Source organism: Varanus komodoensis, unplaced genomic scaffold (genome assembly GCF_004798865.1).
Source record: "Varanus komodoensis strain SLA01 unplaced genomic scaffold, ASM479886v1 scaffold1, whole genome shotgun sequence".
Lineage (NCBI taxonomy): Eukaryota > Metazoa > Chordata > Lepidosauria > Squamata > Varanidae > Varanus > Varanus komodoensis.
The window spans coordinates 70,879,945-70,905,536 of record NW_025335268.1 but is presented as its reverse complement, the minus strand read 5'-3'; the positions used below and the strand labels follow the sequence as shown (position 1 = coordinate 70,905,536).

Genomic DNA, 25,592 nt, shown 5'->3' with positions numbered 1-25,592 from the left:
CCCAGCATACATGCCCTGGGATGGCATTGTAAGATATTTTATTGCCTCTTGCAGTGAAAGCAAAAGCAAAGATTCCTCTTTCCAGGAGGAAACCAAAACACCGGGGAAAGTTTAAGTGAAGTCCAATTAACTTTGCCACAACTAGCAAAATTTGCCAGGTCTAGCTTCTGCAAAGGCTCCATTACAACCATGAAAAAGAAATAAGGAAATTTCAGCCTCTACTCCAGTTTATTCCTACACTTTTCAGGAACAAGAGTCTGAAATATCGATTGCCTGTTTGTCTGCTCTTGTTGTTTCATTCAAACGGACCTGTTTCCTGGAACGCCTGTTTCTTGCAAGTAGGTTTCCTGCCCCGACCACACTCTGTGTGCCGCTAGTTCACTGTCACACTTACAACTAAAGTTGCAACGCAGGGACCCCTGCTTCTTTAGTAGGCCAAAGAGAGAGATGCACTTTGGCGCCCAGGCTGATGTTCTCTCTCAAAACTTTAAAGCAAACCCTCACATTTTTAAACACTTGTCCAGCTGAATCAGCCCCCACCAAATATGCAAGATTTACGAGACCTGCATATTTACAGGGCTTGTAAAATCCACCATTTTACATCCAATAAATCTCCCAAGCAGTGGACAATAAGGGGCAACTCATCATCACTGAAATGCAGAATTTAACCCCTGAAAATCAGATTATATCCAATAATATATGGATCTATTGGCACAATCTGGTTATTCTCGGATAGCTAGCCTAATCATCCTGCATGGTGGGGTAACTGACCACCCCATGCCTTCCATTCTAGTATGTAATTTACACATTAGGAAATTGTATAGCAGATCTACCTAGTCAAAAATCTCCCCAGATTTCAGTCTCCAGCTGAAATCTAGGGAGAGTTTTCTTTCCATAAATCCAGATGTGCTTGGGGTAACAAAATGTCCCCAGATTTGCTTTTGCATACATTTTGGGGGCTATTTTTATACCCCAAGTATAGGCACCAAAGAAGGTTAAATACTAGTAGGGTCACCTTGGATTCTTTTAAAAGCCAAAAGGTCTGTCAAAACCTCCAGTAAACAAAACTAAAATCCATTGAGAGGCAGGTGTTTTAATGCTGTTTTAAAGTTTGTAGGCCAAACTATTGTTATGTTAATCAATAGTCCATAGTCCAACAGTACAGCCTTAATGTGCAGGTTTTATTGCTATGCAGGACTGCAAGAAAGATTGTCTTAAATGACCTGTACTTGCTGAAAGCCGAAAGTCACTTTTGTGCTGATCGACACTTCCTGGGGGGCAGCGGGGGGAACAATCAGTTCACAAATACACTGCATTTGCCTTGTCCAACCTCCTTGTGCAACTCTAAGGAGGTTTCATATTGACCCAGGGGGAAGGTTAAATGAAAATGCCCTTTTATTCAAGAAAAATTAAAGTCTTGGTGTCTGCCTGTTGGTGGGCAGGGGACTCCATAGAGAAGGAGCCAATCCACTAAGGGCTCTGCCCCAAGCAGACTCCAAATGGAATGAGATGCATGCAGAGAAGCACCAGGAGCGCCTCAGCTGAAGCCATCCGTGAGTGGGAGGGCTGGAATTGGAGAAGGGCCTCTCTCAAATATTTTCTTGACTGGAAAGAGCTGCAGGTCTCCTTTCTACTCCAAAATTGGATGCTTGAGTGACATGCAGCAGTATTTAAATGGATTTAATGCACGAGGAAAACAGACAAACATCAGCACCAGCCCTCCAAAACGTGTTGGAAAATGGATACAATCAGGCTGTAAATTCCTTTGAATGCAAACAAACAAACCATTTTCAGCCAGCAGCAAAACGCACAAAGAAACGTGCAGGGCAAGGAAAACTCTCATGAGAAAAGGTGTCCCATCATGTTTTCGCCTCAAGGCCAGAGTGCCTCACAAGAGAAGGAGAAAGTTTACTTTCTGACACCGAGCGTTGCTGTATTGTTCCTTTCCAAAAGGCTGAGGAAGCGCTATGAAGCAGCGGCTCTGAAATTCAGCATCTGCTCTCTGACTGGGAAAACAGTGCCGGTGGTAAGGAACATACAGACGTGTTACTGTGAAAACTTTCCTCTCGCATGCCCCAGATTCATAATTTGTGCAGTTTTGCAGCATCCAAGCTTTCTTCAGACCCTTCCACGAGTGACTGCCCGAGGGGGCGGGGATCAGATGATCCAGCCACCGATAGTGACGACACCATAAGAGCGTGAACGAAACCCATACAAGGATCCAGCCTCTGAGGTCACCATCCCATGCATGTTTAGGCAGGAGGAAAGGCCTACAACTCCCAGCATGCCTCAGCCAGCAGAGGACTGTGCCTGAAGTTTGCCCTGCTTTGGTCCAAACGGAATTAAGTCATTCCATGACTGGCTTCCATAGCAATAAAGCATGACTGACTTAATCTGGATCTAATCCAATAGGCTGGCAGTAAAACTGGCAAAACTGAGGCTGTGTTCTTTGGGCACCTTGTGAGAAGGCAAGATTCACAGGAGAAGGCAGTCATGGCACGGGGAGGAAGGATACGGGATACAACAGTTCCATAAAGGAAACGCTGACTTTACAAGAGCTGAGCTGGGCTGTCGTAAGCGCAAAGCAACAGCCAACAAGCTGCATAGGCCTCTTCCATAAAGTCCTGGCCAATCAGGCTTCCTGCTGGTGTGCATACATTTGCATGCTCATTGGCCCTTCGCCCTGTCACCAAGTACATGCCACCCAGGGTAAGTGGCTCACAAACATTCTCCCGCTACAGGATTCATGCCTTCTCTGTATGCAGATGCGTGTATTCATGACTGACTTGCATCCAGTTTGCCTCCAAGGTTTACCTGCAAGAAAGGGAGGCAAAGCCTCCTTGGACAACCTTTGAGGTGTCCCCCAACATGTGCCTTGAAGGGCCACTAGGGTGACCTACCTGACTACAGCAGCGGGCAGCTGGCACCATTAAATTTCCCACAGTGCTCTGGAGCATCACTGTGTCAAGAGCATCGTGGGACATTTCGGAAAGGTGGCAGCTCTCAGTTCAAGAGCAGGGTTGGCAGCGCCCTTGATCTCTGCTCAGTGACGCAGGATACTGACAGCAAACTTGGAGAGGAATAAATCGTTAGGAGTTTGGCATTCCTTTGTATGTATTCTGTAGGGCAGGCACCACCTTCCTCCTTAACAGCTCCATCCTGCATCTCACAGAAACCCTTTCTCTGCATACAACTTAAGAGCTACTGCATGTGCTCCGAACTCTGACACAAGCCCAGGGTGATAGCTACACAACTTCTCAGGGTAGTGAAACCACACACACACAAGCGATGCTCGCAGGGACGGTTCCAGCAACTGACCGGCGTGGCTCGCCATGTGTCCGTACCGTCAGCCCGTTCTGTGTTGCAACAAGGCTGTTCCGCACATTTGTTCGGAGAATGACATTCGTCTGAGAATGCAATCCTTCCCCAATTAACTTTCCATCTTTGCCTCCCACAAAGTTTGCACAATTGCATCCTTCATGCAGGCCCACTAAGTTACACCATCCTGTTTCTGCCATGGTGCTTTTCTCTGATCTTTCCCCAAGTGTATGAAGAACTCCTGGCCATCCATTTTCCCTCCCCGTTCAATGCCAAGCAGAATGAAGCATCTTTCACAGCTGGCTCTCCAGGTTCTGCTTGAAGACCCCCAGCTCTGTTGCTCACGGGCTCCTCTTACCATCAAAATGTTTCTCCTAATGTTCAGCCCAAATCTGTCTTCCTACAACTTTGCAGTGAGATACCGCTGAGGAAATATGCAGAGTTGGCTGGTGTAGGTCTATCTGAAAGACTATTTTCTCCCATATGGGCAAGCCTGGGCACTAGGTTTTTCTGGAGAGGACTCTCTCTTGGCCCTCCCACCCTCTCAGGCACTCCCAATGGGAATGGGGGGCAGGGCCTCCTTGGTGGCTGCCCCGGGGCTCTGGAATTCCCTTCCTAGGGAGGCTAGGTTGGCAACTTCCTTGTTAGGTTTCCAAAAGCAGGGAAATCCCCCTTTGCTTCAACAGGCCTTGGGAATGGCGTGTGAGTTTGTGCTGGATTAATTTTGCTCTGTATATTGTTTGTGATCTGGGTATTTGTTTAATTTTAATCTGGGTAAATTTAATCTGGGGATTTGTTTAAATTTATTATTTAATTAATTATATTTTCAACTTGTGCAGATTGTTAATGTTTTAACTGTATGAATTCTAATGTTGTGAGCCATTCTGTGTCATTGGGAATAGGGAGGATATTATTAACAACAACAATAATGAATAAAAATCATATCACTGCATTTGTACTTAGAGCAATTACTGAGTCTGGATCCTCTGATTTAACTGTGCATAACATTAGATGATGATGATTAAATAATTATTATTTAGTTAGTTTGGCACCTAAAAGAGATAGCATTGTGTCCATTTTCTCTTTCCACAGAGAGGCGGCACGACATAGTGCTTGGAGTTGGGAAATCCAGATCCTACTCAGCAGCAAAGCTCACTGATTGACTCTGGCCCATCCCAGATGCCCGGCCTAACCTACCTTACAGGGTTGTTGTGAGGATAAAATGGAAAGGAGGAAAAGCTTGGAAACCACCTTGAGTTCCTTGCAGGAGGAAAACAGGCAGGTATGCATGTAATGACAATCTTTTTTGGAATGTTCCTTGCAGACATCAAAAGGACAGAAACACCTGGAACGAGGCACCTGTGGTGGGTCCTCATTGTTTCTGTTATCGAATGACCCTGAATATTTCTCCACGCTATAAACTGTGGAAGAAGCCAAGGCACACGAGAAGCCTGAAGTGCGGTTCAGACCGAGTTGCAGAAGGAGCTGAAGGCCGCCCGGGAATCCGGCTGTGCAATTCTTCCAGGGGCTCCCAAAAGCGGAAGGCACTTCAGCCCCCTACTCTCAACCTTCCTTGCTCGATCATCCCTTTCCTAGAGTCCACTAATACGGCTTTTTAACTCCCAAGTGTGCTCATTTCTCTGGATCCAAAAGAGAGCCACTGCCACCAACAGAACAAAGCCGAACCACTTCGAAGGAGTTCTACCTGCCAGGGCAGCAGAGAATGAAATGCTGCCACCTCCCTTTTGGCAGCTCCTCAGGGATATGAAATGCCCTCTCCACTCAGCTCTCTTTTCTCCAGGACAAACACAGCTGCCCCCTCAGCATTTCCTCCTGCCCTGGCCACCTTTCTGGCTCTCCTTCAAACCTGCTCCAAGTCACCTGTATCTTTCTTAAAGCGCAGCATGGCGGTTAGAGCACCGACAGGGACTCAGGAGACTCGACTCCAGTCCCCACTCGGGCCATGAAGCTCATTGGATGCCTCTGGCCCAGTCTCTGACTTTGGACTAACCCACCTCACAGGGCTGTTTTGAGGATAAATGAAGGAGGCGGCATCCAATGTTGGCTGCCTTGGATTCCTTGCAAACGGGAAAAAAGGGGATTCAGATCTAATCGTCATCATCTGCACCATCAAAGCGTCGCACCTGGAAACTGACGCAATTCTGGAGTTGGTAGGCAGGGCAGTTCTCTGACAAACCAGGAGGGGGGAATTTACAGCAGCTGCTAATGAGGGATGATGATGATGATGATGATGATGATGATGAAGATGATGATGGATGCTGAAGACAGACTGGCCACACCATCTGCACGTGCCCCGCCACTGCACCAGCCGGCTGCCCACAGGTTCCACAGGTTAAGCCATGCCTTTGAGCTTCTGCACCCAACCTGCTCGCCCCTTTGGCCTGGTGCCTTGGGCAGGGCGTCAGTGGCCCACTTACCAAAACGACCCCCCAGCCTGGCCTGTTGCCCTCCCTCCCGCTTAGCCCAGCTTTGCTCCCTGAAAACCAGGAGGGCCAGCTCTTCACAGTGAGGAGAGGAACAAGATCACCTGCTCCTTGTGGCAGAAGAAACCGCTGCTAAGGACACAGGAGCAGCACCCAGCTGAAAAGTTGGCAACCGTGCTTCTGAGCCTTTCAGAAAGGGGGAATTCGACGAGATGCGGGTTGGGGCAACTTTGGGATCTGTAATATGATCCAGGAGCCCTCGTAGCGGGTGCAAGCAGGCTGCCCGCAAAATCGGTTGGTCAGGCGATGAGGCGACTCAGCGCTGGCCCAGCTGCTCCGGTGCCCTTAACGCAGCAGAGTAAAAGTCACACTTTTCTTGGCAAGGTGCTAAGCACTTTCTCATCGCCGAAGATCAAACGGCCATGACGGAAAGAGAGATAAGGGATCTTCAGCCGTTGGCAACGCTGGTGCGGAGCAGCTTAGACAAAAAAGTTCTTTCTTTCCCCATATCTATTGCCAAGTTTACAATACCACTATGGTGTATTCACAGTGTTCACATGCTGCACGTCTGAACAGATTCCGGAATGAGGATCAGGCAAAAGGGGTTTAAAAGAGAGGCGATAAAAGTCTGTAGGAAAGCAGAGCCTCCGCCGAACAAAAGGGGACAGTGAGAACATCGCGAGCGCTCCTAAAGTGGGGAGAAGTGCAGTTCGTCTCGCAGGGCAGGAGCCGAGCTCAGTCCAGCCCGTTCGCCGCCCATGCTCCGCTCGGATCCCTCCCAGCCAAGCTGCCTTGCCCCCCCAGCCCAGCCCAGCCCAGCGCAGCCCAGTTCGCCCCATTACCTGCTCTCGGGCCCGGGCCTCGCGCTGCCTCTGCCCTGTCTGTTGCCACCGGAGCGATCGCAGAGCACCCAGCCCGGATTGTGGCCGCTGCAGCTGCTGCTCTCAGTCAGCCAGCCAGCCACCCACACAACCCGCCACCCCCTCCTCCTGCCTCCAGCGGGGACAGCAGCGGTGGAGCCTGGCGCGCACGGCCGGCTCGCTCCCAGCGGGCGCAGCGCCAGCGCGGACGGGGTGCCCCCTCCAGCCATCGCAGGGCGCGGGGAGGCTGGAGAAGGATCCCCCTCCTGCTCCTTGACCACGACGGCCAGCCCCAGCTTCCCCATCGCGGCATCCTCCGGATCACGTGTGGACGCAGGCTGGGGGAGAAGTGGCTTTTTTAGACGGCTGGAAACGTCGGACGGGGCGCGAATGGTTGCCCTTGGTGGACACAAGCGCCACGCCCGACGTTAATGCCGCCACGATTCGAAGGCAAAAGGAATAGCTTTTTACTGCGGCTTATTGATTTGGCAAGATATGCAGATTCCAGGGCGATTCCTGGTGGTGAACAATAAAAGATAAACTGGTTAAAAGAATAACACGGTATGTAAACAATGGAATCGATCGAACAAGGGCTGGTTAGTGCACTGAACCGTTTACACTGAAACGATTCTTTCTCTCGCATCTTTTGCTCTTTTTTTCCTCTTCCTTCCTCTTTCTTTGTCTCCTCTACCTTTCCAAGAATCTGTAGACTGCTCTAAGCTGGCTTCCAAGTTACTGAAGGGGTTTACAAAGATAATAACAGTAGAAGAAAAACTACGCAGTACAGAGAGAGACAGTAGGACAGCTCAAATAGAGAACATTCTCAGAAAATAGAGCCATTATTTCAGCTAGTGGTGAAATCCTCGGTATGTCTACTCAGAAGTAAAACCCATTGAATTCAATGGGAATGACACCCAGGTAAAGATGTAGAGGATTGCTGCCTTTTCAAAAAGGGCCAATGTTAAAAGATCGAGACAATTTGGAAAAGTTGTCCTGTGTTTTTATGGGTGGGTAAGCTCAGCGTAGGGACATGAATCGGGACCTCGCGCTAATGAGCATCACAGTTCATGAAAATCAGCACAGATTCTCCCCCAAAATTATCCTGATTCCACATCATCTTTATTGCACGTGTTCCCTAAACATCTGATATAGAGTCCCCCCTCCCCCCAAGTTTCTACAATTGTTTGAATGGTGCTTCAAAAGCCCACCTGCATTGTTTGACCAGTGGCAATGACAAGACCAAAAAAAATAACTCTGTATTTTCAATACCATTCCTCATGCAGAAATTCAGCCAGGAGAGCTTTTGCAAAGGAAAAACTTCACCTGTTGGATTTCCACTGGTTCGGTGTCCCTTACAACCAGTCTGCCCCATAATAAAACCAGTTTGTTGTATCATAGATAACAAGGTTAGAATGTTTCCATTACTTTAATTATTCACATGCAGAATTCAAAATCATGACTTATTAATTTCTAATGATGGCCAGAACCACCCTATTACCCTACAGGGCCATTTCAGTGTTCAGAATTAACAACAACACAACTAGCAGTGAATGCCATTCCTTACAGTAACTAAAAAAGGAAGTGTTACATAGTGGTTACAGTGGTGGAGAGGACTGGGGAGACCAGGGCATGAAGCTTCCTGGATGATTTGGGGCCAGTTGTTGGCTCTTAGTCTGAACAACCTCCCAGGGTGGTTGTGAGGAGAACGTGGAGAGGAGGCTCATGCAGTCTGCCCTAGGTTCCTTGCAGGGAAAAAGGCAGGAAATAAGTAGAATAAATGCAATTAAAATAAATAAAAGCCAGCCAGAAAAAAGAAGAAGCTGCAGTCTTGGAAGATCCCAAGGTTTGCAGAAGTACAAGTCATCTTCAAAGGGAAAGGCCCCAAATGAGACAGCATGCTTAGCGTTGATAAGACGTGGGCTGCACCGAGGGGGCATGGAATCAAATGGCTGTCTCCTAAGCAGCAGCACTTCATGCTGTAACTTTTTGTTGCAGTGAGCACGTGTGCTATCTTTCTAGAAAACAATCAAACCTATGAGTTGTTCATTTTATTTTACATTATTATTGCATTTATATCACACCTTTCCTCCGATGTACACAAGGTGGCATACATAATCCTCTCTCTCTCCACTTAATCTGTTTAAGTTGATGAGAGTCACTGCCTGGCCCAAAGACACCCAATGATCTTCATGGCCAAGTGGCGACTATGATCTCTGGAACTCCTGGACCCCAGAGGGCCAGTGCTGTAACCACTACACCATACTGCCACTTCATTTTTAAACCATTTTGTTTGGAAGACCAAACTGAGAAGGGATGTTGGACTCGGGTCAAGAGCTGTTTGCTTAAAATGGATCAGGGAAGTGCCCAATATCTACCAACTTTTGCTTCTTTGAGGATTTCATTTGCAAAATTATATTTCCCTACCACCCCTGCGTGGAAGATGCAGTCAGGTAATAAGAAACCAGAGTCCCGGTGCCTGCAGTCTGGATGAGAAAGAAAGAAGATGCTTCACATGATCGATCATGCTTCCTTTTATGCCCAAGTCCCACGGAGAGGGTCTCGGGCCCATTTTTGGCAGCTTCGCTGGGAAAGAGCATCCATGTTGGCTGCAGTGGAGAAGGTAAACTCCATGGTGGTCATAATCATGAATGGAATAGAAAACAGAACAGCCAAGATCTAACCCCTACCCTCACTCCCTTATACAAATCCAGGGCATGGACTGCACTTGGAATACTCTGTCCACCTCACCTGAGTAAAGACGTTATTGAATAGGGAAACATAGAAGCACAGAAACAGCGAGTCAGAAGGGGTCTTCCGGGCCATCTAGTCTGACCCCCGGCACCAGCCGGCTCCGCTCACGACATGCCCACCATGTGCATGTCCAGCCTATCCTTGGACACCCGCACCGATGGGGCCATTCCCTCACCGATGGGGCATTCCCACACCGATGGGGCCATTCCCGCACCGATGGGGCCAGAGAAGAGCAGCCAGACTGATCTGGAGGCAGCAGCGGCTTCTCTCTGAGAGGCTGCAACAGGTGGGACGCTTCCGCTTAGAAAAAGGTAAGCAAGGGCAGACGTAACAGATGAATTAAAAATTGTGCGCAGAGCGGGGAAAATGGAGAGGGAAGAATTTTGCTCCCTCGCTCATCCCGTGGTCATCCCACGATGGCAGGAGGTTCCAGACAAATCGAAGGAAAGACTTTTTCACACGGCATAGAGTTAAACGATGGCATTTGCTGCCACAGAAATGGGAGATGGCCGCCAATCTGGATGGCTTGAAAAGGGGGCTGGGCAGATTCACGGGGAGGAGGAGGCTCCCTGTAGCTACTGGCCTTGCTGGCCATGGGCTCCCTCCTTACCAGAGGTGCCCTGCCTGCACACACCTGTTCCTGGGGAACTTGGACGGGGGAGGTCTTGCACCCACCCCGCTGGAGGGATCCTGGGGGCAGCTGTTTTGCCACCATGCGTATTTAGCGCTGGGCCAGAAGGCCCTTCAGTCTGATCCAGCAGGGCTTTTTAAAAGTTCCAATGCCATTGCTCTTATTCACTGATCCCTGTCAGTTTTGAACTTCCTGTTACATATACAATAGCATTGCTTGTGCTGGGAAAATTCAGATAAATCCTGGTAGAAAACTGTTGCTTATATATACCCTTGTGTTATAAAATCAAAGCTGCACCCCCTTGCTCAGAAAGCACCGGAATTCCAAGCCAGGTTATTGTTTGGCATTTGCTGATACTTTAAGCAATGGGAACTGATAGCTTGCCTAGAGGCTGCCAGGGCTACTGTTCTGCTGATCAGTAGGAACTGATAAGGCTAACAGCATTGCAGCCACCCTCGTTTGCATGCCAAGACCCACAATAATCCCTGTACCTCAGTGATCAATATGTTACTCTCCTGCAATCAATACCATTGTACTGAGCCCCCTCTGCAGACCCCTCACCTTCTTCTGCCTGTGCTCCCCTTATTTTGCCATCAACTGCCCAGCTGCTGGGTGCATGTGACTTACAATCTATAAAACACTCTGTATATGTTCTAGAAGCCTGTAGTTGGTGGCGAGAACCACTACCCAGTGACATGTAGGCGTAAGTAACTGCAGGGGGCCTGGGGGATCTTTCAATAAAACTGCTGAGGTTCAAGGCAAAAGGGGTCTTTCCTGACTGAACCCTTTATCCTTGTTGCAGCTGCCATCGAGGCTTTCCGACGTTTGCCAAGGATGAAACCTTGGGCAGCCAGACAGAGTCAAGGTGGCCCTAGGAAAATTTGGACCTCCCTCTGCGACCTCAGAAATGCACTCCAAGGCCAGAGTGCAGGCTCCGAATTCTGAGCATCGTCCTTCTGCCCTCCTGGCCGGCATGGGAAAAGTGACTTGGAACCGGTGCTGGGGCTGTTCTGGGGGCAGGAAGGACTGAGGTGAAGCTCCGCCAGTGAGTGAGGTATCCTGGCAGCGCCTCACCTGCCCTCCGTGTGGATGGGGCAAAAGACCTGGAGGGGAGAGGCACCAAGGGGACCTCCCCCCGTTGCTGTGCAGCTGGCCAGCGCTTTCCCCAGAACCGATCCGCTGGGCAGCGGGACAAGGCGCATGATTTCGCCGCTAGGCGTGGGTGGAGACTTAATCCTGCCACCTCCCTTCGCGCCTTTGCCCTGCATCCAGGCAACCTTTTAGCACGGAAACATAGAAACAGAGCGAGTCAGAAGGGGTCTCCTGGGCCATCTAGTCTGACCCCCGGCTCCAGCCGGCTCCGCTCACGACATGTCCACCATGAGCCAGGAGTGGGGCAGGTGGGGGGCAGTATCCTCCTGTATCTCTGTCCCTACGTGCCTCTCCCCCACCCCATCTCACTTGTGCTTTGTTCAGCTCACAGCACACCAGAGAATCTAGCCATGCAAGAGAGAGACCGAGTGCCCCTGAGCATATTTTCGCTGGGGAGGAAGGCACCTAGAAACATCTTGTACGCCCTGCCACCTCCAAATCCCACTCCTCCCAGTAGTTGACCAGTGGGCTTCTGGGGGAGAATGCCGAGGCTTACCCCCCTCCATGGCCTGCAGTTGAGGCTTCTAAGGATTCACGTGCATTTCAGGTTGTCCAGCTGTGAGGCTTGGCAGTTTTGTAACATGTCGCTTCTGTGGATCTGATGCTTTATTCAAGGGCAAGCTGGCTGCAGGGTGGAGGATGGAAAATTCTGTTTCTCAGGGCACTCAGGGGCTTGCACTGCAGTTTTCGCGGGGGAAAGGATAGTTGTCAGTTCGGCTTATACCGAAGTCTTGCGTAGGGATGGACTGAGGATCGAGAGGAAGTTCAAAGACAAAAGGAATCGAAGGGACGGAGACCCCAGAGGCAGAATGGCAGGGCACTGAAGAAGCATACGGGGCCGCCAGAGGAGTACTTTCGTCTTCTCCTATACTGCCTGCCCCTCTGCATCCAACACCACGAAGGCAAGAGCAGCCGTGTCAGTGAGAAATCTAGGCTGAACGCTTCTTCCTGACATGCTAGATGTCTTCATTCAGGGAGTATTTGTTCTTTTAAATTTCCTGGGGGTGCATTTCTGGCCTCGGAGTGCTTTCCCATTGCTTCCTCTTTGTGGCATAAACTGGCTCAGAGCCACTTGCCAATTAGCAGTTTAATGTGACTAATTATTCATTCGTCTCCAGCTATTAAATAACAGCAAGGCGTTCTGTAATGCCATCCAAGTGTTCGTTCGTTCTCTCTCTCTCTCTCTCTCCCTCTCTCTGGGTGCGTGTGTGTGTGACTTTCAAGGAACTTTGTGGTTTTATGAGGAGATAATGGATCCCTGCACCCTGAGTGAGAAAGGACGTATTTTGCAAAAGGTAATTGCATTTCTCCACTCAATGAAGCACCTCCCTTGGCAGGCTATTCAAACAATGTTGTCACTGTGGATTTAAGAAAGGGCAATTAGTCACCACATCTCAGTGACTGGTAATTTTATTTAGCAATTATTAGCCGGTGCCATTCAAGCAGATTCTGTTCTGCAGAAAAGGATGCCTTCCGTTCCTCTGCCTTTTTTCTGGTGCCTTCTTTTCTGCCTTCTGTTTCTCAGGAGTGCCAGTTTAACTGGGAAAATGTCTCCAATCAGTTCTGGAATTGGTGCTCGCACACTTCGGCTTCAGGCCAGCACTAGACAAAAATCTTGATGAGAAGGTGGGTATAATTGGGGCAGGATCGTTTTGGTGCAAAGCTTGATTTGATGCACCTCTTCGGGCATGTGTGTGAGTTAATAAAACACTGGGCTAAAAAATGGAGCTGAGAGAAAGCTGGAGCAAATTTGATGCAACTGTACCTTCATTTATTATAGTTACAGCCTTCCTTTTTTTTCCTACAAAGGGCTCAAGGCAGCTTACATCATTCTCCTCCCTTGTGCTCAATCTCATCCCCACAACAACAACCCTGTGAGGGAGGCTGGGCTGAAAGCCTGTGACTGTTCCAGAGTCACCCAGTTTTGTTTTGTTTTTTTCGATTTATATCCTGCCTTTTTCCTACAAAGGGCTCAAGGCAGCTGACATCATTCTCCTCCTCCATCTTATCCCCACAACAACAACCCTGTGAGGTAGGTTGGGCTGAGAGTCTGTGATTGGCCCAGAGTCACCCAGTTGGCTCCATGGCCAAGTGGGGACTCGAACCCGGATCGTCTGAGTCCCAGTCCCGCGCTCTTAAACACTATACTATACTGGCTTTCATACCCAAATATTCTTTTTATAACTAGAGCACCAGCTGAAGTGCCATTTTATTTTTCTTTATTTTGTAGCTGTTGCTCTTGATTATCAGATTTCTAATGCTTCTGATGGCTATATGTGAATCCTTCTTTCTAAAAACAGGCTGTTTTCAATTTTGCAGAAGTTGTCCTGACCTCAAACTATGGAGCTGGGAGATCCAGGTTTCCATCCCTGCTCAACCATGGGTCAAACTGGGTGACTTTGGGCCAGTCACAGGCTTTCAGCCCAGCCTACCTCGCAGGGTTGTTGTTGTGGGGATAAGACTGAAAGCAGGACGAGGTGACTGATGTAAGCCGCTTTGAGTTCTTAAAATAAAATGGAATGGAGACCTATGTAAACCTGCTTTGTGTTTCTTGCCAAAAGAGAAAAGGTGAGATATAAATGCAATGTCACAATAAAAAAATCATTTTACTGGTGTTCCTAGGAAAAGTTTTAAAAAATTATATGCCAGGCTCTGAGCAACTGAAATAGAATCCCGGATAAGGTTCAGGGCTGACCTTTAAAGTTCAAGTGTATTATCTTTATTCAGTAAGGCTTGTTCTCTAGGCGATCTTGATGTTTTCAGACGGTTCTCTGTAGACCTTCATCATCTTTTGCAGAATGAGCATAAAGGAAAGGGAGGGGCTGTTCTATTACAAATGGCCACGAGCCATTCTTGTGCCCAAACAGGCACCTTGCGCACCAGCAGGGCGCACTGGGAGGGTTCTGTAATCAAGGAGTGGATGGAACACAACTACGAGAAACAGATGAATGGTTGCTTTTTGACAGAAAAACAATAATCAAGTGGATTCAAGGCATTTATTGCATTATTATTATTATTATTATAACATTTCTATGCCGCCCCTTGCCGAAGCCTCGGGGCGGCTTACAACACAATAAAATACATTGAAATACAATAGAACATAATAAATTACCATTAAATACAAAAATACAAAAAATACACTGAGTTACGAACATAGTAATATAAAATTAAAATTATCAGTATAAAATAAGTAAATAAATAATATAGGAGGAGAAAAGAGAAGGAAGAAGAAAGTTGCCCTGGCCAGATCATATAATTTAACAATTAAAATGACGTTTAAATAAAAAGGTCTTTACCTGGCGCCGAAAAACCGGTAACGACGGTGCCAGGCGGACCTCTTTGGGAATTGAATTCCATAGGTTGGGTGCCACCGCAGAGAAAGCCCTCCTCCGAGTACTTACTCTCCTAATTTCTTTCATGGAGGGTTCCCGGAGAAGGGACTCTCCCGCAGATCTCAAGGGGCGGTCGGGCATATACGGACGTAAGCACTCCTTTAGGTAACCAGGACCCAAGCTGTTGAGGGCTTTATAGGTGATAACCAGCACCCTGCATTGGACCCAGACTTCAATGGGAAGCCAGTGAAGCTTTAAGGGCCTTGCTCTTCTTTTCCATAGCTTCCCTTGGTGGTGATGCATTTCCTACAACTTAGCTGTGGCTGGAAGTAAACAGTCGACTTGGTGGGGAGCTATTTTGATTTCTGAGTCTGGACCCAGTTGCAAAGCGGATTTGGTGTGTTATGAGCCCGCCACATTTGATGGATCAGGGAGGAGAAGCTCAGAACCTTCCCAGAGGCTTTGTAAACCACCCAGTTTGCTTTGGCTATTTGGTGGTTTAGAAATGGAATGAATGAATGAATGAATGAATGAACGAAGCTCCCAACCCACCTTGTCACCCAGACTGCCCATCATACCATCCCTCATTGAGGCTAGACAAACATAAGCTTGTCTCTTTCCCATTTTTTCCTAAGATGAACTTCGGATCAGCCCAGCTAGCAGGGGTATTTATTTATTTCTAGTATTTTATACTGTTCCTTTAGTCAAATGACTCTCAGAATAGCTTACAATGCATTAAAAGTTTAAAATGTAGCATACAACACAAAAAGCGAGCTAAACAATCCCAGGATAAAACCAATAAAGGGAATATGCCACTCAATAAGAGTAAAAAAAGAGTAAAGATGGAGGAGGAGATGTCAGCTGCCTTGAGCCCTTTGTAGGAAAAAGGCAGGATATAAGCCAGAAAATAAATAAATAAATAAATAAAACAGTAGAAAACTAACTATATCCTCCAATAACAAAAAATAATAAGAATTAAGTCATAAATAAACAGGCCAACCACAGTGTCATATACAATAAATAAGCTAAAATAAGATATAAAGTTTCAACAGTTAAAACACTGAAAGAATAAAAAGGTTTCAGCCTGGTGCCAAAACATGTACAGCATCAGTGCCAGGTGCATCTCTCTGGGGAACCGATTCCAGAGTCAGGGTGCCACCGCTGAGAAGGCCCTTCCCCAAGTAGCCATCCTGCAAAAGCTTTCAAAGAAGGCTCCTGGATAAGGACCTCTGATGAAAACCTCATGGTCCAGGCAGACATGCATGGGCGTAGCTATTCTGTCAGGCAGCCCAGTCCTAAACCATTTAGGGCCTTCAATGTCCTTGTAAGTACCTTAAAGCAGGTAAAGGGGAAGAGCTGTGGCGAAAGGATAGAGGCTGAGGCCCTTGAGCCCCTACTTGGAAATGGCAGGGATTCATCCTGGGGCTTTTCTTTTCCTACCTGCAAAAAATGTGCTGTCATGATGGAGCTAAGCCTGTCCTAAAAGTGACCAGCAGAAAGCTACCCATCCCAGCACGAGGAGGCCCAGAGATGCCGACTTCCGCCAAAGACACGGCGTCACAGAACTCCAGGCAGAATCAGGGCAGAAACACCCCAGCCTCCTGCCTGCACATTGATTAGGGCCCCCTGAACCAAAGTCAAACCCTTCGTAGGCAAGGAATCCGAGCAGACTGCCTGGAGCGGAGATGGAGGGCTCTGTTTGATGTGTTTTTGCGTGGGCCTTGTGAGAAGCAAAGCTTCGCTCCCACCCTTGTGCCAAACTCACGGCTTGTGTGGGCGTCTGTGGTTAGAAGAAGATGCTCACAGTGCAGTTAACACCGGTTCCTAGGAAGCGGCTCACGTGAGTTACAGCCTGCATCTGTCACAAGGCGATAGAGATCCAGTGAGATTTCAGAAAGAAAAGAAACTCACGGCACCTACGCTTCTGCAACACTCACTCAGATTTCATAGAATTATAGTTTCAGGGCTGTAGGGGAACTTGCCATTCCTTGCCCCATCCTCTATTCTCAGACGGGGGAGAATTCAGAAAAGACGCAGTTGTGTGCAAGACCATTTTTGTCGCTTTTAGCCATTCCGCTCCTTTGTCGAAAGTCTTCTTTGAACAGGTCTTCATTCCTGCAGATGTCCTTCATTCATAGCGCTTTTTCATTTTACCTCCTTTTCTGTCATTTTGTCTCTTTTTGCACCATTTCCGAAGTCTTCAGACATTCCTGTTCAGCTTGCTGTTAATTTCTGTAAATGTCTCAGTCTTCTGAGCTCTGAGGCTTAGCTGTGGTTAACACGTAGGGAAATGTACGAATATGGTTGGATCGAAGTCAGAGTTTATACCTGAATTAGTCAATTTTCACAGAAGTGTACTTAGAAATGTCAAGTAGGGCTGCGTCCAATATTTGTAGGGTTCTTTCTTTTTTGCAGAGTAGGATTTTGTGCCTTTTGTGCACAAGATAAAGCGAATGTTGCATTTTCTCCCCTTCAGGCGGAATCACCCCAGGAAAATTTCTGGCAAGCACTTTGTGAACGTGCTGTAATGTTGCTTGCCACAAGAGGGCAGCAAACCTTAGTCTCGCTTCCTCATGCTCTTTCGGACACAATTGTCTTTCAGGTACAATGTCTTTTTGCAGGACGAAATAACGTGACGAAATAATTTATATAACGAAGCATGCTTTCCCCCAGATGTTTCTGGGAAGCTCACAGGGGGTGTGAGATGGCTCCTACGTCCTGATCCTAAATCTGGAATAAGAATGGGACACTGGGAAGGGTTCAGAGGAAGGAAATGAGGATGATCTGGCGGCTGGAAGCAAAGTCTTGTGAGGAGAGATTGAAAGAGCTGGGCATGCTTAGCCTCAGGAAGAGCAGGCTGAAGGGAGAGAGGATAGCACTGCGCAAGTGCTAGAAAGCCCTTCAAAGGGGAAGGCCAGGGTCTCTTCTTGATCATCCCAGAGTCAGGCTCAGGTTCCAGGAAGCCACATTCCAGCTGGAAATCGAGGAAAATTTCCCGGCTGGTAGAGCGGTGCAGCAATGGAACCCATGACCTGGGGGGGGGGGGGCTCTCCCATATTGCAGGCCTTCAGGATGCAGCTGGACAGCCCCCTGAGAGGGAGGGTTTAGCTGGGAGTCCTGCACTGAGCTGAGTAGGGGGCTGGACACAATGGCCCACCAGCCCCTTCCAGCTCTACTGTTCTGTGGTTTGACTGCTTCCAAGAATAGAGGCATGAGTGAGTTGGCAGGGAGAGCAGCTCGATGGCTTTGTTCAGACGGCACAGTGACCCACACTCAAGGACTGAGCATGGGTTGAGTGTGGGTTGCTGATGCAACGCGGATTATTCTGTTGCCTGAACCCAGCTGTGCTAAAAGTCATGCCTTGGTAGTCACAGACAAACCCATGAAATGAACCCATGGTTTGTTGTTGGCTGTGAATGGTGGCTTGTTCATTGTGGTTTGCTATCTCAGCTGGGTTCAGACAACACGATAACCTATGTTTTAACAACAACCTAGATTTCAACTACAACCCACACTCAACCTGTACTTAACCCTTGAGTGTGGGTTATTGTGTTGTCAGAACTCAATGTATAGATGACATCTGTTGTATGAGGTCTTCATTTACCCAGAATCAGCCTGTTCCACATTGCTTTAAAAGCCAGCACGATCTTTATTAAATATATTTATAGCCCACTTTTTATGAATGCTGAAGGTAGCTCACAACTTATGTAAAATAAAACATTATAACATTAAAATCTATTTTTATTATTTTCTTTATTTGCTCCATATATTATTATTTTATTTATTTATTTATTTATTAAAACATTTTTATGCCGCCCCATTCGCCGAAGCCTCGGGGCGGCTTACAACATAGATAAAACAAGTTAAAATCCATATAAAATAATCTTAATTAAAACTCACATTATAAAATAAGCCGCCCTGGCCAGATAAAATTCAATTGTATTTAGCATTTAAAATGTTGCTTAAATAAAAAGGTCTTAGCCTGGCGCCGAAAAACAAATAACGACGGCGCCAGGCGGACCTCTCTGGGGAGCGCATTCCATAACTTAGGCGCCACCGCTGAGAAAGCCCTTCTCCGAGTAGCCACCCTCCTAACTTCTCTCACGGAGGGCTCCCGGAGAAGGGCCTCTCCCGCCGATCTCAGGGGGCGACTGGGCAAATATGGATGTAAGCGCTCCTTCAGGTAACCATATTATTTAACACAAAGCTATAATCCACATGGATATAAATGGAAGCAACACCTTGAGAGTTTGTTAATGCTAAACAAAACTAGGGACAACAATTCTACAGCACAGAAAAGCAAAGATGACATAAAAGATTAAACCTGTGAAAATCAATGACCCACCACTAAATCTTCTTAGCAGGGTTTCCTTTCTGCTTTTTCTTCTTAATGGTAATATGGTAACATTTGCTGTGGCAATGCAATTCAGGCACCCATCTTTTCAATCAGGTATCCCCAGACATTTGTGGTACCATAACAACACCGATCTCTCTCTCTCTCTCCCCCCTAAAATCAAATGCCTTTCTCTCTCGCATTCAACACCCCTTTTGACAAATAGGGGTGACCTTAGGAGGCAGGTCTGTTTACATATCCTTGTGCACAAACACGCACGCACTTGAGAGCATACGTAAATTAACATACCCTGCTTTTCCTGCAGGCCTCTGCCCTGTAGCAACCTGTCCATCCCTGATGGATGCGAAGATGCCCGAGTTTCAGCCACCGCTTTCTAGTTTGCTGCCTTCGTAATGGGAAGCGACTGGCTGCGCACTCCACATTTCTCTGTGGAGACGGCTTGTAATTAAAACCCATTGTTTTGTGCAAATCAAACATGACTGTTTGTCAGTTGTAAGCAGAAGTGTTCCAGCTGCCAGGAACGATGTTGGATAAACATGCCCGTAGGAGATCAAAGGATGTGGTTTGCAATTAACGGGGCGGTGGGGAGAACGGGAGATCAAGCAGATCTAAGAAGCGGGGCGGCACTGACTCCTTGGCCCCCTTTCCTCAGTCTCAAATGCACGGTTTAGACGTGGGGCACGCATGGCAAGGCCTCACATATTGGACGGGGGACTAGGGAGATCCACATTCTAGACCCCACTCAGCCATGGAGCCAACCGGGTGCCTATGGGTCAGCCCAGCCTACCTCACAGGGTTGTTGTTGTGGGGATAAGACTGAGCGCAGGAGGAGGTGAATGTTGTAAGCCGCCTTGCATTCTTCCAAAAAAGGAAAAGGTGGGAGAAAAATGAAATAAAGCAAGCAAGCTGTCTTGGGTTCTTCACAAGGGGAAAGGAGGTGGCATATCGAAATGCAATGCAATGCAGTTGTTGTTGTTGTTGTTGTTGTTGTTGTTGTTATTATTATTATTATTATTATTATTATTCATTTCTATACTGCTTCATAGCCAAACCTTTCAGGGTGGCTTACCAAAGCCATAAAAACAAATTATAAAAGTAGAATAAAAATATCATGAAGCTCAGAAAAACATTAAAAGTTAAAAAGAGCCAAAACAGATGGCAATAAAAAAACCCCCAAAAACAAAGAATAACAAGAAAAGTGACTCTGCAGACATTGACTATAATATTCTTACTATTATAATAAAGCCGGTGGCAACCAGGAAAAGAGAATTTTTGTTTGTGTCACCCTACCTGGACAGCCTAACACCATTATGATCACATGGAATCTTTTTGGCAGCAGCAGAAGTCTTTAAAAGATTCTCCCTGGCTGTTATTTATTTATTTATTTTACTTACTCCCTACTTGTCTACCCAAAAAGAGCACTCAGGCATTTAAAGCAGATTTATCTGATACTGCTTCTAATCCCTCCTTTTTATGGTATCTGATCTTTTAACTTCTTTGCCGTAACTTTGCAAATGGCCTAGAGAATTTATTTTAAAAAGGTGATCATCAGATCTGTTAATGCCCCTCCACAGTGGTGGAACGTGAGCTTTGCAAGCAAGGGTCCATGAAAGTTTGGCAAAGAATGCCCTGAAAGTAGCCCATGCGCTACAAAAACCATCATCTCCACCACCAAACCCCCAACAGCTGCAGCTGCTAGAAAGGATCATTTCTGGCAGCCAAGACGCATCTTTCAGTGCCCTGGAAAATAAAGCCATCCAGAACAGAACAGGAAGTTTTCAGTGTTGAAAACTGAACTCTTGCTCATGTTTGTGCAGAATTTCATTTTGTCCTCATGGGGGTCCTTGCCGAAGATTTAGGAGGCCGTCGGTCTCGCTACTCGTCTGGGGTGGCACTAAAAAGATCCAGAATAAACGACAGGACATAAATTTGCTTGTGCCAATTTGCATATGCTTTATTGTCTCTCGGTCTGTGTTTGTAAAGGATCAGCTCTCCTGTTTGTAAAAAGGGATGTATGATCATGGAGATGATGGGGTTTAATTTACTAAAGAACCCCTCCAGTAGGAAAATTAAGGGGGTGTCAGAATCCCAGAATTTCAATTTGTGAGGAGGAAATAAAACTCGGGTTCGTGGGAAAGCTCAAGCGTCCAGGCCATCTGTGGCTTTATAGTTTGGCCCAGGTTCCCGCGGTAGACTCACGATAATGCATTACCGGGCGGGCAGAGGTAAGTTTGCTGCAAAGTTTCAATACAACTACAGGGTATTTTATACCCTCCCGATCACGTACGCAGGTTCAGGGCAATTGATGACTGAGTGCAGACATTACAACTAAATTCTGAGGTCATTGTATATCGATAAAGGAAGATCAGCCAATCCTACAGTGATAATGAGATTACACTATTTCTAATTGCAGTGTATTGATATTTCAGTTGAGTCACTTCCAGACACTTGAACCCATTTCCAGGTCTGCTTAGACATGTAAGCTCAGGCTACAGAGAAACTATTCATGAACTCATAAGTTCATCTCGACTCAGACCCTAAGTAATGCATCCGCACCATTCTGAATGGCCAGGGCACATGGAGCCCTCTGGGCTAGGAAAATAGATGCTTCCTGGTAAACTGTGAATTCCGACAGGGATTCTTTAGTGACATTGTGAAGGTATATAGTGTATATTTGACTGAATGGCCTGTCTACTCTGGCTTACAGCAGCGAGAGCGAGAGAAAGGAGCGGGGAGGAATGCCATTTTGCACAGCGACTTAGCTTGGAAAGCTGGTGCTTTTGAGAAGGAGTGCAGGATTGATTTTATAACGTGAAAGCACACACAAGCAATGTTTTCTGCCAGGGTTTATCCAAATTTTCCCAACAGGGGACAGCAGCGGGAGAGGCCCATGTCCTGAGTCACTGCTTGTTGATTTCCGCAAGCACTCAAGGACATTGGGGCGGTGGGAAAGATGGCTTCTCACGGATTCGGGGCTCCGAGGAAAGCTCTGAGGCCTCAGCCTTACTAGGCAGTCCACGGACACTGTCTCGCCACCTGTTAACAGTTCTTCTGCTGCTCAGAGCTGTACCCCTGGGTGGAAAAGCTGCTTTGCATGTGAAAGATTCCAGGTTTGGTCCATGGCGTTGAGAGTTTAGTGCAGAGTAGACCCCCCGGGAAGCCCCTGCCCATCAGTGCAGAGCAGCCTCCAACATGGTGCCCTCCAGATGTGTTGGACTACAGCCCCTATCATCCCCAACTAGCATCATCTTCAGCAAGGCTGGTGCAGGCGCTTAGCTGGCTGGACCAACGGATGGACTGTGCTCGGTCATGAGATGCTTCAGAGCTGCTCTTCCTGTGCTCGGCCTGGAAGGCACATTTACACTTTGGTTCATGGGTGGGACTTGCTTTCTGCAGAAGCAACATTCGTAGCGGAAGTCGTCTGTGCCATCTGAACTGCCAAACCATCGAAGACAGTAAATCTCTCATTTTGACTCGGGTGGGTCTGTCCTTATCACGTTCTTCACAGCTGCTCTGGGCATGTTTGGAGAAAGGTAAGAGAAAGGTGAAGGTATCTTTGAAGGAAGTATCCATTCACTTCTATGGGAAAAATAGAAGCTTGCGTGTAGGGCTCATAATAGCACAGTGGCTAAATTCAACCTTCTTCCCAGGAATCCCAGCACTTGGAATAAAAAGGACCTCCCATCCCCTCTTCCTTCGTAAATTTCAGCCCATTCACTTGCTCCACAGAACTCAATGGGAACTGCTGAGAGACAAGGCAACCTCTCTTGGCAGAGGTTTGCCCTGAATTCCTGTCTTGCCTTCACCCTACTCATGCGACAAAACATTTGGAGTGCAGGATGACACTTTTCAAAGAACAGTTGTGGCAGGTCCCTAGAACACAATCTGGAACACGAAGACTGAAACAGGCCTGCAGGAGAGCGCACGCGTGTTTTGGCTGCTTACAATAGGAGCTGAGATGGTGTTTTAGGTTTCTATAGGGGCAAACGGCCAGCTGGACAAAGAAAGGAAAAGATTGGGAGGTTAGGACTTTGGACTGGACAAGGGAGCAGCAATCTGGAGAGAAATGGAGCAGGGAGTGGATGAATGAAAGAGATCCAAAGAGAAAGGAGAGATGGGCATCACCACCATGTTTAAAGACACAGAGAGGAGAACCTGTGTGTCTCCTTGCAGCTTTAGTTGTCGCTCAACTGTATCCAGCTGAGGTCAGGATGCATCTGGTTTGATGACATCATCCTGAAAATTAACTGCACCCTTCAAGGTTTCACCTAAGCAGCCGCCTACCCCAAATGTTCTCCCATTCCAAAATGTTCCCCTTGGGAACGACTTTACTGAGTGCATGAACCATCTTGTACATTCCCTGCTCACATAATGCACCGCAGGGTCGTGCGGGCGCTTTTTAAAGTCCCTCTCCTGCAGGCTTGCCGCAGTTCCTTTGGATGTCCTTGTCAAGGCCTCCATAAATATGATTCTCCCGGTTGTACTTTAGAAGCTGAATTAGCCGAGTGATCTTGCCTGTAACATTCAGGAAAACAAGAGTCAACAAAATTGAACCTGGAGAGGACCTGAGCAGCGGAAGCAAATGTCTTTTAAAAGTCAGCTGCAAAGATACGTGATGAAAACAGAGACGTGCTGATGGGAGGTAAGATGCGTTATGGAGGCTGAAGCATTGACCTTAGATATCGCAGCGGGCAAGGATCAGCGTTCCCTTGTCCCCCTTCTCCTCCCAAATGAAAGGAAATGCATCCCACCTGGAAACTAACCTGAACGAGGCAAAGCTTGCGAAGCACACGTTAAAATTCCAGATGGAGGGACAAAAGGGAGCCTTGGCACTCCAGGTTCCAGTGTTTTTGGGAGAAGGAACCTTTTAAGCACCCTCTCTCTCTTCCCAGGTACAAAAGCCAATGGATCTGTCTTCAGCTCTAGCGCAGGATCTGACCGCATCCTTTGCTGCAGCTCAAGGCAGCAGACACGCTTTGGGGGTGCAGAGTAGTCTGGTGAGCTTGCAGGTCTCTGCTCCTGGCTGCCTCCCAGCGGCTGCTGCCCTGAGGCAGCAGCTTCATGTGGCTTCGTGGCGGGGCCGGCCCTGGACCTGCGCTCCCCGCAGAACTGTGGCAGCAAAGCTCAATGCAGCAGCCATGTGCTTTCTGGCGATGCAGAGAAGCATCTCTTGCTGCGTTGCCAGGGCAGCCACAGGGAGCACCCCGGGCTTTGGAGACACCCTCAGTGGTCCCCCACTTTTGACGAGTCCAGCTTTCACCACCAGGGTCCCAGCTGCTCAGCTTCTCGCCTGGCATCAGCTGGGTCTTTCCTCCCCTCACACTTTCAAGGCCACGGACTTTGCAAAAAGTCTTAGTGTTGTAAGCCGCCCCGAGGCTTCGGCGAATGGGGCGGCATAAAAATGTTTTAATAAATAATGTTTTAATAATAAATAAATAAAAATTTTGTTATTCATCAAAGCATGCCCAATAAACTCAGACGCCACAGAATGAGTCTTTGAGCATGCATCGAGCAGTTCATTGACCCCACTCTAAACTTCTGGAAACCCTCCTTTTGAGTATGTCTGGGTCCCACCCCTGGCGAAGGGTCCCTTTGGAACCAGGCGTGCCTTTTCTCTGCACACTGACCTTCTAGCTGGCTAGCTCGCTTCCCCCAACACCACCTTCTAGCTGGCTAGCTCACTTCCCCCAACACCACAGCATGAGGTCAAGAGTCAGAGCAGTTTCACCTGCCCCGAGAACTCTTCTCCCAGGATCCTTCCCAACAGTTCTACATCTCGGTTATTCCTGGAACCTGCCTTGGAACCTGGAGAGAGTGGTCTGGAGATAAGTCCCTCCACTTCTCCCATCTCAGTATCTGAAGCCCCAAATTCCCAGGCCTGTCCCACTTCTTCCTTTCACTCAGAATCTAGATTGGTGTGACCCAAGGGTGCCTACCAAGCGGAACTGCCACCCTCCTTCCAAACATGGCCCTCTTTCTCACCATTGCAAGCAGAGAGCCAGGAAGCACAGAGGTCTTTGTCCTCCCCCTTCTCACCACCCGCCGGAGCACTTAGCAGGTAAATATGGCGCTTGCACCTGTGTTGGGAGTCAGCAGCTCTGGGAAATCTCGCTGGGGGTTTGTGCAGACCCCCAGACGCATCTGCCACGGACAACGCCATCTTCCACATGCCCATCGGCTGCCCTTAAAGCAAGCCCTGCCTTCGCTGCATTAGGAATCCTCCAAGCATCTTGCCACCCTGAATGGAGCTCCTGCCATGCAGCTTGAATTTTGCGTCGGCTGAAACCAAGTTGCGACTGAACTAGTTGTGATCTTTTCACGGGTGGAACTCTGGGCCCAGGTGAGCGGTGTGTCTGCACAAAGGCAGTGTTGCGGCTTTGCTCCTGTTGGTGCAGTGGGGAAACCACTAATCCCCCCCCCCATCTCTCTGGCTGTCTCTTCAAAACATCCTGAGCTCCTATGCCTAAAAACGCTCTTAAAGGAGCAGTTTTGCTAGCTCTGTCGAAATTATGTTAACAGTCTTCGAAAGTCTCACCTGCACAAGGATGCCCAGGTTTATCTTAAATTTTACTTTAGGAAAAAACCAGCAACCCCTTGTCTGACAAGAATAATTTCTGCAACGATGATGGCGCAGCACACCCTTTTCCCTTTCCTGCATCCTGCCTGGAAAAAGGCTGACAGCAGCATCAGCAGCTGCAGCGCCTCTATCCATCACGAATCTTCTTCGTTTTTCTCCTCGCCTTGGAAGGG

At 47.8% G+C, this 25,592-nt stretch overlaps 1 protein-coding gene across 1 annotated transcript in view; it reads right to left on the bottom strand.

Annotated features, from left to right (window-relative positions):
- PRKCQ (protein kinase C theta) overlaps positions 1–6,714 on the bottom strand; it is a 47,037-nt gene extending 40,323 nt beyond the window's left edge. Inside the window, exon 1 of the mRNA XM_044428423.1 lies at positions 6,605–6,714. The gene's annotated coding sequence lies outside the window, so the exon portion shown is untranslated. The remainder of the gene's footprint in view (positions 1–6,604) is intronic.
- Between the last annotated feature and the right edge of the window lie 18,878 nt (positions 6,715–25,592).